Source organism: Triticum dicoccoides, chromosome 6A, assembly GCF_002162155.2.
Source record: "Triticum dicoccoides isolate Atlit2015 ecotype Zavitan chromosome 6A, WEW_v2.0, whole genome shotgun sequence".
Lineage (NCBI taxonomy): Eukaryota > Viridiplantae > Streptophyta > Magnoliopsida > Poales > Poaceae > Triticum > Triticum dicoccoides.
The window spans coordinates 501,569,274-501,583,333 of record NC_041390.1 but is presented as its reverse complement, the minus strand read 5'-3'; positions in this window follow the sequence as shown (position 1 = coordinate 501,583,333).

Below are 14,060 nucleotides of genomic sequence, written 5' to 3'. Positions count from 1 at the left end.
ATATAGTTAAAAAGAAGTTCGGGTGTGAAGTAATAGGATCATCATGAATTTGTCAGGGGCCACGACCGAGGTGGAAACCCTGAGGAAGGCGTTGTCCGAGGCTGAAGACAAAGCGGCCAAAGAACGCATTGCACGGGAGAAACAAGAAGCCCGAGTAGGCGAGGTGCAGCAAGAGCTCGAGGCTCTCGCCAAAAAGCACGAGTCCTTGGAGCTTGACTCCAAGACGCGAGAGTCCGAGCTCGCGCAGGCGCTTGAAAGCGTCCAAAGTGCCAAGGCCGAAGCCTACAAGGCCCTCCAGGAGATTGACGCGGTGAAGAAGATAGCAGTGGGTAAGGCATTCAATATGCAAAGCAAGCATGTGAAGGAGACTTTCCTTTTTCTTACCCGAGTTCGGAGCTCTCCAGGAGCGTTTGCAGATCTTCCCCGCAGTGTACTGGATGCCGCAGAGTTTTACCGAGATGAGGAGGGGAGCTCAACGGAGAAGTTGTTCTGGTCTCAGTATACTGGGACCGAACACCCCGCGTCCTTGAGCGACCAGCTGAAGCAGTTGGTCGAACTTCACAAGGCGGTCGAACAGGCCATGAGGGGCTTTATAGTCCGGATGTGGGCTGGCGAGCCCCTGTCCGGCAGCTACTTCGGTCTAGTGAGGCGGCTTGTGGAAGCCTGCCCATGGCTTGAAGTCATCAAGTGGTCCGTCTGCATCGAGGGTGCACGCAGGGCTTTTGCCCGGGCGAAGGTGCACTGGGCGAAGCTGGACGCCGTGAACACTACAAAAAAAGACACATCTGTGACATTTTGGGCCGAACGAATTTTTTTCCTATCATACATATGGCACTTCTATGACGATAATTGTGACAAAACCCGGTATCATCATAGATGTGGTGGGCTCCTACTTCTATGACAAAAAATCATGACAGAAAATGGGCTTTTCGTCCTGGGCAGGCCGAAGACGCAGCTGCATGACATTCTTTGGGCCGTCCATGACGGAAAAAACCATGGTAGAAGCGAGGGCGAGGAAAATTTCAGGGAGTTCCCGGTTACGGTGGGAGGTCGGGGGCCGAGCGATGCGCGTTTCTCTCGTACACGTACACGCGTGTGTGCGAGGCGTTGGCTCTAACTGAACCCGAGCGAGGCGTTGGGCTCTAACTGAACCGATGAATAGGACCCCATGGTGTTGCCTCTGGATGAACAGGACCCCGATTGATCGAGCCAGTTGGGGCTGGATGAACATGACCCCGTGGAGGGCTGGATGAACAGGACCACCCCGTGGAGGGCAGGATGAACAGTAGACGGTGGAGGGTAGGATGAACAGTAGCCTGTGAAGGGGTGGTTGAACAGGAGCCCGTGGAGAGGGCTGGTTGAATAGTAGCCGGTGGAGTAGTGCACGGTGGAGGCTGGATGAACAGGAGCCCGTGGATGAACAGTCGCAGGTGGAGGCTGGAGGAGGTCGACGGTGGATGAATAGTAGCTCGTGGAGGCTGGAGGGGGTCGACGGTGGAGATGAACCGTATCCCGTGGAGTCCCGTTTTGCGGTACGCCACACCCCTCCCGATGAATAGGACCCCCATTTCGACCGTAGCGCTCCAACACAAGTCCGTTTCCTCCGTTTTGCGGTACGCCACACCCCTCCCGATCAACAGGACCCCCGTTTCGACCGTAGGAGGTCCGTTTCCTCCGTTTTGCGGTACGCTAGACCCCTCCCGATGAACAGGATCCCGTTTCGAATGTGGCCGGTCGAACACAAGGCCGTTTCCTCTGTTTTGCGGTACGCCAGGCCTTGTTTCCATTGCCTGTTCCGTCCAAGCCCTCCCGATGAACACGACCACGCATTCCATTCCGACCCAGCCGATTGGCTCCCACGCATTCCATTGCCTCCCCATGAACACGACGCATTCCGTTGCCTCCCCATGAACACAACGCATTCCGTTGCCTCCCCATGAACACGACGACGATGCTGTTTCTCCGTTCCGACCCAGCCATGTACACGAGCCCTGGCTGTACGTATGCGCGAGTAGGCGTTTGAGACCCCGCCTGTATGTACACATACGTGGCTGTATTTTCTTTCTTGCACCCTGGCCGCTGTACGTACGTGTACATGCTACGCGCACGCCTCTACTACGACACGTGCGCGCCTCTACATCGACCAGTATGTACGTACACGTTCGCGACCAGAATGACAACACTATGTACGCTTCGACCAGGTGGGTCCTGACTGTCAGGCACTTCCTTGCCTGCGAAGATGTAGCTGGTGGGTCCCAGTAGTCAGGGGGCGAATCGTTTTTTTTGCCGGGACACATTTCCTTGCGTGCGAAGATGTAGCTGGTGGGTCCCAGCAGTCAGGGGGAAACGTTTTTTTTGCGAAATACAGCGGCCCATCCGGTGGGTCCCAGCTGTCAGGTGGAGGAATCATTATTTTCCGCGTAATAAGGATGCACTTCCTTGCTGCGGCCGTGGACCCAGCTGTCAGCCTCTCCACATATAGTCCACGTCCAATAGAAGTCGTTCCTTGACCACGTTGACCACGCCGCGCTGAGAGCACCAGGGCGGTGGACGACGGCGAGGCCTAGGAAGGGGACGACACGGAGGCAGGGAAGACTCGGTAGTTGTTTCCCACGCGGAGGGTTTACTGGTTCGTCTGCTGCCGCCGGAGAATAACAGCATGTGTGGGTGAGTAGAGGGATGGCTGGGCCAGCGATGGGAGTACGGTCGGGCGGTGAGGCCTGCGTGGCAGCACAGCCGACTGCAAGGAGGAGGGAGCAGGCAGTCCCGCCGGCGCTTGTTTGAGCGGCTGGAGCAGGAAGAGCAGAGATTGAAGAAGCACGACGGCCGTTGGATGGACATCCAACAGTCAGTGCTTGTGCATCAACCTTTTTTTTAGGAAAGCCTCAAATCTGTGGAAAACAGCATACAACCCATCTGCCATTATTTCTAATAATTTACAGCCCATTTGCTAATTCTTAAGGTTTTTTTGGAGCCCATATTCTTTTTGTTAGCATTACACCCCATATTGTGGCAATGGTTAAAAAATTATACGAAATTTTGCATATTTTGGTGCGGTCCGAACTGTTTTTAATCCCGAAATTTCGACTCACATTCAAACTGATTTTAAAAATAAATGTATATCAATATAAAATCCAACAAATTCTCCACGCATAAAAATTAATGTAATTTAAAATCTTGAAATGAAAAAAAAGATATTTGAAACTAATTGATGGTTTGATGTGTTTTAAAAATGTACAACCCATTTCTCATTACTGATGGGCCATTTTCTCGGATAGCCGAATGAAAGCTCTCCTCGTCTTGAAAGATTTGCAGCCCAACAGGCCTGACAAAGCGACTTACTTGGCAAATCACAAAAAAACTGGGCTGTGGCCGTGGACCCAGCTGTCAGCCTCTCCACATACAGTACTCTTCCGATGGAAGTCGTTCCTTGACCATGTTGACCATGCCGCGCGGAGAGCACCACGGCGGTGGATGATGGTGAGGCCTAGGAAGGGGACAACGCGGCAGTGGATGCCCACACAGAGAGGAGTATGAGGGTTCACTCGTTCGGCTGTGGTGTGAGGCTGCCGTCACCGCAGGGCCTGGCCAACGGTGGGAATAGTAGGGGGCGGTGAGGCCTCCGCGGCAGCACAGCCGGCCACGGGAGGCAGGAGCAGGCGGCACTACAGGCGCTGCTTTGGGCGGCTGGAGCAAGAAGACCAGAGGTTGAAGAAGCACTACGGACGTTGGATGGACATCGTACGGTCACTGCAGCTAGAATCATTTATATTGACTAAGTTGACAAAGCCCTTGGTACGTCAACTTAGTAGGCCCACAGGTCAGCTTACGAAATGGTGCGCCCCAGATGTCAGGGGGAGGAATTATTTTTTGGGAGGGTGAAGCTAGAATATCCGAGATTGAATAAGAAGCACGGCATCCGTTGGATGGACATCCAACAGCAACTGCTGCTAGAACCATGTGTTGACTATAAGTTGACAAAGCCTTGCATATGCGTCAACTCTGTTTTTTAGGGGACGCGTCAACTTAGTAAGGCCAGAAGTGTATGGCAGAGAACTTATAGCCCATTTGAGATTTGTAAGAATGTGTAGCCCATTTTTGAATTCTAATGGAATTTACTACAACCCATTTATAGTTTGTTAAAAGTACAACCCATTTCAACCAACCGTTCAAAACGGAATTCAATAAAATTTCCCACATTTTGATGGGATCCGAAATATTTTTATCCTGAAATTTCTAGTCAGATTAAATACAATTTCAATATAAATTTATATTACGTAAAAATCCAACGAAACATTGCGCTCGCAACAATTAATGAAATTAAAATTTTCAATATCCAAAAATAATATTTTATAAAGTAATCACGTGTTTGGTGCATTTTTTTATAGTTACTGCCCAGTTTTTATAATTACATCCCATTTATTATTTCTAAGCCCATTTTCTTGTTAAGCCTAGTGCATCCCTCCTAGGAAAGATTTGCAGCCCAGCGGGGCGGAGAATAATAACTTGACCTTGCCTGGGTATTCCTAAAAAATGGTGTAGCTGGGCTAGCCATTTTCAGCTTGAAAAAAATTAATATCTGGGCTGGATATCTGGCCTGGGCTAGACGGGCCATAGCCCGCCCAGTTAATACCTGCAGTGATGTTTTCGTTGTTGTTCAGAGGAGAAAAATTAATATCTGGGCTAAACATCGAAAAACTCTACAGTGCTCACACCTCAAAAACACAAATACTGCTCGAGCTGCTTGGTCCCAGTTGTCGGCCGCTTCTTGTGCAATTCTCTCGTTTATTGACTACTACATAGGTTGACAATGGTGTGGGACCGTGATGTCAGGAAACCAGGGGGAAGCAAAATAAATTACTCCAGCGAGCGCTTCCACCTCTGCCTCGTTGTCTCCCGTGGAAACCCCTTTCCTCCCTTTTTTTGCTCGGGCAAGGACCAATGCATGCAGCACGTCCATGCGGTTATTAGGCAAGAAATAAAAGTGCTTTGCATGCTATAAATTACGATGGCCTGCATGGGTAGCTAATAAGGCATCCTCTTAACTGCTGTGATTAAATGTTGTGTTTAGAAGAGAGAAATATTTTTCTTTTCCACCAACCTGCTTGCACCTAGGTCGTGATGCACCTTCTAATACGACTTATTCACCTAGAAGGACGGAGTATAGTTTTATACATATATATAATAAGGAGGCACTTGCGTACGTGAGGCTATGGACCTGGTGGGTTCCCATTGTCATCCTCTCCAAGTAAAGTCATCTCCTCGCCCGCCCGCGCTTTCCGCCCGAAACAGTCAGCGCCACCCGCCCCGCTTCCCGGTGCAGGCGATTGCTCCACCTTCAAACGACACAAGTGCTGTCCATCCGTCCATCTGCTGCCCACATTAATGATACACAGTTGCCGAGGCGGCTACTTCGGCGCCACACGTCCGTCCCTCCGCCCGCCCACCATTGCTATATAAACTGCTGCGCCAGCCATAGCCGCAATCATCCGCATCCCTTCCCTTTATCCTGTCCACACCACTACTGCCCACCATGGCTTCCTCGCGCTCCAGCGCTCTTCGGGACGGGCGGACAATGGACCACAAGGAGATGGCAGCCATTGCTGCCGACCGGCTGGCCGGCAGGCAGCCGGAGGACGACGACGTCCCAATGGAGAACATGGTAGTCGATGATCCGGCGCCAACCCCCTCCTCCGCGCCATCCTCGCAGGTGCATTGCACCATGACCATCGGCGAGGCCCGTGCCCAATATATGGACAGTGTGAGGCAGATGCGTCAGGAGCAGTTTCAGGAGGCGCAGGCCGACGCCGCCTACAACCACCATCTCCTCCAGGAGCACCTGTAGGCGGAGGAGCAGATCGCCATGGAGCGGGCGGAGCAGGAGGCGCTGCTTGACTCGTGCCGCTCCGCCCGCAAGGGCCGCCTCGAGCGCTGGCGGTACCTCATGCAGGTGGCGTAGGTTGCGGCCGCCTACAAAGAGGCTAGCAAAGAGGGCGATGAAGCGGGCGAGGCGCTGTTTGGCGAGTCCGACAAGTCCCTGCTCCGCTGGCGTCGACGAGGCCCTGCTCCGCCGAGGCCTCGCGGCGCCAACAACAAGGCAGAGGACACCGCTGGCTCCGCCGAGGCCCCGCCCCGCCAACAACAAGGTAGAGGACATCGCCGGCTCAGCCGAGGCCCCACCCTGCCGACAACGCGGGGGAGGATTTCCACCACTCCGCTGAGACACCGCCCGCCCACAACGAGACAGAGGACATCGCCGGCTCCGCCGAGGCCCCGCCTCGCTGCCAACAAGGCCGCGCTACACAGAAAACGAGGAAGAGTAGAACACGGTAGGTCGCCACCGCTCGGGTCCAAGTAAGGCCACCGCTGCTACCCTCCTGTTGAAGCCAAGCTAGGTGGGTTGACCATTGACGACCGGTTAGCTTCTTGGCAGCGACGTGGAGTCGGGAAGTTCTGCTGGAGAATAATGCTGCTTCTACTTAACTGCTGGTGCAGTTGGCTGACTGACACGTGGGCCCAACAGGCCACATGTCAGTTATGCAACTGCACCTGCAGTTAAGTCACTGAAGCTTTTGTTCGACTCAGCGGGACACAGGTGGGTAGTTTCGGTTAATTAATTATATCTCCAGCGCACCCCTTTTTAGTTGAAGAATGTATGAAATGTAATGAAATCTGGCATGTTTATATGAAATCCGACCGTGTATGAATGAATTTATTTCGATTAGTTCAAATTCTTGTATCACTGGCATTTGATGAACATGCAAAACAATACGTACTAGCATTATTCCCAGGGTGATCACCTCGTTTGCAGCAGTTTCACATGTACTCCCTCCGGTCCTTTCTAGTCTGCATACAAGTTTTGTCTGCAGTCAAAGTATCTCTACTTTGACCAATCTTATACAAAAAAGTATGCACTTTCACAACGTGCGAAGTAAAAAGGAACAAAAGGAGCACAAAGAGTTTGAGCAGCTTTTTAGCATTTCTGTACATTGCAATCAAACACACAGGCCTGGCAATTCATAGAGAACATTCAAAACAATCGATGATTATGCATCTCAGCGACTCACATGTTAGAGGCAATATTTACTTCACAACTAAAGAATAAAGAAAAAATTGATCGACGCTGCTGACAGCAAAGGGCGTCCCATTCGAAAATATCAAATGCATGTCTTGCTAAAATCAATGAGCAAAATTTGACAAGGTTGTCCCATTCCAAAATATCAAATGCCTACGATTGTGGAATGGGCAGGGTTTGCCATCAGTTTGGACATTGACATGGCACCTCGTGCTAAATAAACCAGCTGTTCTTTTTGTGCAGTTCCACCAAAATCAACCAAATTCGCGCGTAGTTTATATGATTTCGCCCTTATATGTTGCAACACCTTGAACTTATCGGCACCTCCTTTCTTGTGGTGGAAATGAATGATTTGATGTATTCATGAACATTTTGTGCAGTTCCCATTGAAATCAAGCTGAGCACCCCTGTTTGCACAAATACAAAAAAGTGATTAGTATAAAGCAAACTATACTACGAATTGACAGTTTCAACAGACACATACATGGTCCATGTAGAGCACACTTTTAGAAAAATGGAACTCACCAGAAAGAATCCTAGAACAACATTGTACTCGCGCATCACAGCAAAAAGATGGAGATTTGTCAGTCCTTCTGAGCTGAAGTTAGTTTGGTCTTGTGGGGAGTAATGTAACCATCCTTTAACTGCTCCTTCTGATGAGAAGATAGACAGGGCTTCTTCATCCTGGCATAATCGGAACTAGTCACTTCACGTACTCCATATTCTTCTTCAGAGGAAGATGATCCTGTTGTGCAAAGACAAGAGGACTACTAAATGCTAGCATCACTGTTTGCTCGAAAAAAAGGAAAGGAAATATTTAAAACAACACAGATGAAGCACTTCTCAAGGACAATACCACCTTTTCATGACAGTATCTAAACAGTAGCACAACACCAATAGAGATGACAAAGCTCAATCATATGGATGAAATCAGTGGGCGAGTACCAACCTTTGTCAGGAGGCTTATTGTGTAGAGCATACAGATGAAGCAATTCTCAGGAACCATCTGTTGCTATCTACGATGGTGGCCATGCTTACTATATACTCCTCGATTAGTTTAATGTTTCCACCATCTTCTTGTGCAGTTCCACTAAAATATATGGTATCTTCAAAGAAGATCCCTGTTTGCACAAGTAGAGATAATTACATATTACATTAAGAGTGGCATCAAATCAGTGGCAAAACAATTGCTCGTTCCAGCCATAGCAATAAATTAAGATTCAAAACTATATCATTACTTGTGTCATCACAGTTCCAGTGCTTCATTACATCACCAGGAGTTGATTTTTGTTTTTCTTCCCCTTGTTCTTCCCCTTCAACATTTGGTTCAATAACAAGCAAGCTTCGCCTTCAATATAAGATTTGGCATGTCAATTAGGGAGCACAAGTATAGTACTAAACTTAATTTTTTGATGAAAGTGGCAAAATACAGGCCAGCAGTTGTGAAATATCCTTATCTTACCTCAATGGGATATTACGGTGCACATACAGATTGGAAGTCTTGTCTCCATTTGTGCAGTTCACTAAAATCAAGCAACATTATCGTACAAGTAGCACAACATATGAATGCACACTACAAAATCATGTGAAAGAAGGCTAGTACTGACCTCTCATGTTGCGGAATTCAAACAACTCACAAGAAGAAGATCTGAACCAAATTCGCCTTAACGGATAGGAAGTAAGATCTCCTCTTGTGCAGTTCCACTAAGATCAAGCAATCAAGCAACATTGTCGGTGTGACATTTTGGTTGACTGCACAAAACACTCTTAAAACAAAAGTGTTTTGTGCAGTGCAACAAAAGGTCACAATGGCAACGAGGTGAAGCAGATAACCCTGTTTACACAAAGGTGCAAAGGAAACAATTAGTGGTCAATAACGGTGGATGACACAGAAGCCAACAAAAAGAAGCATCTACCTTATCTAAATGGGAAAGAAAGCAAGACAGTAGCATTTCTCAAACGGTGACATTGATTAATATTAACATAGAGATTATATTAACAATAAAATTCGTTAAACATGTAATTTTCTTTTAACTGTGGCATTGCATCAATTTTCGAGCGGCATTATTAGAGGGTGTTTGTTTACAGGGACATTTTGGTGTAGGGACTAAAAAAACTCCGTGTCAGTCCCATCTAAACCAAAGAGGAGGGACTTTTAGGGACTAAAAGTGGGCATTTGGGACTAAAGAAAGAAGACCCCGAGGGAGTCTTTTTGGGACTTTTTCCAACAGTTGCCCCTGCCACGCATCGCACCTTGTCTCTATTAGTTCATTACTAGGGGTAACATGGTCTTTTAGCATGTCATTTAATAACCTCTAGTCCATGTTTAGTCCCTGGAACCCAGCAGGTAGGGACTAGGGAGTTTTTAACCAAACAGGGCCTTAGATTAACAACGGCTAATGAGTTGCATGGGACAGTGGATGCACCAGCACCATGTGCATCTACCGATGTACTGTGGTCATGCACAGTCTGTTGCAACAAAGAACAAACAACCAAGGAGCATATTTGTGTTTGTCCCAATTTTGTTATCTTTAGACGCCTTTCCCTATGTGAGCGCAGCAAATCTAGTCCTGCTCAAACTCTACAGCCTTGTCCCTTCCTTTCCTTTTTGAACTAGTACTTTTGCCCCTTCCTTTCCTCTTTGAACCACGTCCTAGATTTATGCGATACAACTTTCCCCACTACTTTCCCCCATTCATTTCCTCTTTGAACCACGTCCTAGATTAATGCTATACAACTTCCCCCCTTCATTCTCTCTTTGAACCACGTCCTAGATTCATGCTATATACAACTTTCCCACTACTTTCCCCCGCTCCTTTCCTCTTTGAATCACGTCCTAGATTCATGGTATACATGTAGCTAGAGCAATTCATGTGGAGTAAGTAAATTATACCTTAAGGTTCTTGGGGCGTGGTTTGGTGGGCGACGGGACGGCGGCGAAGAAGAAGGGGTCGGAGGCCCTCCCGCGCCGCCGCTGGGTGGAAAGTGAACAGCTGTGCCGGTAGTCCCTCGCTGACGGCGACAGTGTTAAGCCTCCTTCCCTTCCCGGCGGATGGATCCTGCCAGCTCTTTGAGCAGCAGTGAGGGAGAGAGAGGCCAATGAAGTCTTGTTTAGATCTGGAGAGGGTAAGAGAGTGTGAAGAGAGCAACTACAAGCGCTGAGGCTCCAATGGGAGAGGGCGAGAGAGTGTGAAGAGAGCAACTACAAGCGCTGAGGCTCCAGCGTGTATATATATACTGGAGAGAGAGTGTGAAGCGTGCAAACCCTAGAAAACATTTTGACCAGTCAAAGAATCCTCCTGGCACAAATTATGCTCAAGTGTAGTTATCGAACCCGAGACCTCAAGTTTGATGAGCGAATAGGCTAACCAGCTACACAACCCTCCCGTTATGTTCAACGAGAGGGAAATAACCTTTTATACATTCCTGCATTCGTGTGACAAGCATGCCGTGTTTTTTGTGTGTGTGTGGGAGTCATTGGGATTTCAATCATAATCGTGTCATGTGGCTTTGGTGGGAAGACTATCCACAGTGGTGCAGAAATAATGCAGCCTTAGTCACCTTACCTCTCTCCACGTAGTACATTGGGTCCCACCAGTCAGAGGGTGAAACAAACAAATTAATAAGAAAAATTAAAAGCGCCAGCGGTGTATCTTACCTCACACATCTCGCTACTGCTCGAGAACACTGTCCAATTGATCCCTCTGTTCACTCACGTACTATTTTAAGTGAATCCTTATTATAACATGCACACAAATTTTGGGCACTTGTATTCGACTTAAGTCAGTGTGCCACCATATCTCGTATACTTACTACTCCCTCCGTCTAGGTGTAATAAGTCACGTTAGAAGGTGCAACGGGACCAAGGTGCGTGCGTGCGCGCGCGTGCGCACGCGCGCGTGTGTGTGTGTGTTTAACACCATGTGTGTGTTAGAGAGAGCGATAGATCAACCTACTCCTACAGAGAGATGTTGTGTAGTGTACGATTTTAGCCGCGAGAGTTGGTGCATCCTCTCATTTCCGGGGTGTCCGGTAGGGACATGCGGATAGCTGCCACGCCCGCTCCTGGCCAGCCTGGCCCATCCAAATCCCCTCCATCGCCCGCGCGCGCTTCCAGCCCAAAACGGTCAGCGTCGCTCCAAAGAATCGGTGCCGCATTCATGCCCGGGAAGAGCGGACGCGACCTCTCACTGGCGCAAGAGTGATGGTTGCTTTGTCCGTCCAACTTACTGCTGGGTCTATGTGATTTGACGGCTCATTGGTCTTTATTACTGAGGTGGTAGGACTGCTGGATGTCCCACGCTTTTGGTGAAAGGAGGTATACTACTACTAGATTACAATTTTCTCCATTCTTACAGCGGAGGCGTGCAAGAGCAGTGAGAACACGCAGGCTTAGTGATTACATGGCCCGCCTCACACTATCGCCGTGCGACACCTAACTCTTTACATAGTACTCCCTCCGTTCCTAAATATTACTAGATGAGTCCCCGCGCGTTGGCACGGAACATCGGTATAACTCTCTGCGCAAAATTATCGATTTCATAGAACAAAAAAAACTCTATAACCGCATGACAAATGTGGTAGCCAAACTAAATAAACTCCCATCATCATTGAGATCATCCCACGTAAGGAAAAAAGATCAGCCAACTCCTACTGCATAATGGGATTATATTTTTCTTTTTGACATGTTAATGGGACTTAAAAACTCACTTACATGCATGCTACCGGTGCATGCTTGCATGCAGACATGTTGATGTGATTTAAAACCCACTCACATGCATGTGGCACGGTATTTCTGCATGCTTGCATGTGGCTTAGTGCGGAGCCTCTCAACGTCAAGATCAGACGGCTATTATGGACTGATTTACTTCATCTAACGGCTACATCAATTTTGATGACGTGGCTCAAGGAGAGGATAGAGAATTCCTAGTAGTGGGGGCTAGCTATTACTAGTAGATATAAGTCTTTGTAGAGATTCCACTACATACGGAACAAAATGAATGAATCTACACTTAAAATGCATCTATATACATCCGCATGTGGTTCATGGTGAAATCTCTACAAAGACTTATATTTAGGAACGGAGGAAGTACTAGTATAGTACGTACTGTAATTTATCAGCGAGATAAATTTGTACAATGCTATGAAGCTTCCAGCTTCTGTTACATGTATCTTGCGTCCAAGGTTGCCCGTTGCAACATTTCATCAAATACAAAGGAGACTAACATGCATGCTATTGCATCTCAATGATTGACAGATCATAGCAAATATGTACTCCCTCCGTTCCAAAATAAGTTTCTCAACTTTGTGCAAACTTTAGTACAAAGTTGTACTACTACTAAAGTTGACACTTATTTTGGAACATAGGCAGCTAAAGAAAAAAACGATCCATGCAGTCCCTAGCCCTTGAACCGTGAACCCTGACTAGACTTCAATTTGCTGGCAACGTTCGAGCTTCCTAATAAATGAAGTTTGCAACCTTTTGACCATCGGATCATTTTGTGCAGTTTCACCAAAATCGAGATGAGCATCCCTGTGGCAAAGAAATTGAACAAGCATGATTAGAATAAGATTATTGGGACTAGTTGATGAGACATAAACTCATCACAAATACGGTACATAGAAGCCAGTAGAGGTATGTGCGGGGCAAAGAAGTAGAGAAATATCCACAGGGAGTGATGTGGGCAGCTGGAGCAGTGGTGCAAGCCAGCTATAAAGGGAGTTGTACCTGAGGGACATAGCTCAACCTTGAGGAGGGCAGCGGGAGGCGGCAACTGCCCACGTCGCGGCAGTGAGCAAGGGACAAAGGCAACCTCACCGGCTTTGTGAGAGAGAACGGCGGGGACCCCTGATCGGGACGTGCCGACAGTGGGTTTTCGCCGTCGGCGACGGCCACTGCATCTACACTAAGCATCCACCCCTTCCCCAAGCGGACGTGATCCGCCGGGATGTTAGAGATGTGGCCACAATCGTTTTGTGCGAGAGAGTGTGAAGAGAGCAACCCCAGCAAGCAACCGTGTAGGCTGGCCCGTCCTGACTATGTATATAGTGGAGCGGTTTCCTTTTCTCTCCATATGAACCTATCATATTGCGTACGTGCCACTGAAGAAAAAAACTTTATTTATAAATGACGCGGCACCTACTACTCGTTCTCCTATAACCTTGCGCTTGGCATCTCCAAAATATTAACCTTGCGATTGGCTCTTCACCTCTTCGGGAAGTCGAGCACTAATGGTAGTGCAGTATATATCGTTCTAGCTATATGAGACCGAACGAATTGCTGCACGTCCACCACGTGGGCGAGGGTCGAGGGGCGAGGGAGAGTGCTACATATGGAGCAAAATGAGTGAATCTACACTCTAAAATACGTCTATATACATCAGTGTTTGGAGTATGTACTAGTAGTTCATATTGAAATCTACTAAAGGACATATATATTCCAAACAATATGACATAATCTCTATAACCAAGGTAGTAGGGACGAGGAGTAAATGGAGGGAGTAGTAATTTTTTCTCCTCGTCATGCGAGCCACCGCGCGCATGGGCGAGGGAGCGGGCGTAAGACGTAGTAAGCAAGCTTCACCTCATCCTGCGAGCCACCGCGCCCATGGGCAGGGGAGATGGCGTACTAAGCAAGCTTCTCCTCGTTCTGCGAGTTGACGGGACACATCAAAAGTACTCCAGTGTATAGAGCCTTGCCTCTAAGGTAGGCCCCACATGGTTTGCCTCTTTTTTAACATAACACGTCAAGTCGCAATTTGTTTGTTCACCCATGGTATACTATCCTCCCTCCACCAAGTGGACAACTAGTACACGTGCCAAATTACCACGTGGGCTGCCTTTTTCGTACAGAAATGATCTCCACCGTGTATCTGCGCGGGTGTGGTTGGGAAAGAGACGGGAGTACGTGCGTCGTGCATGCACCTCTTCTCTTCATGCATGTCCCCCACCTACGTGGGTGTGTGTGAGAGATACAAACCGCGTT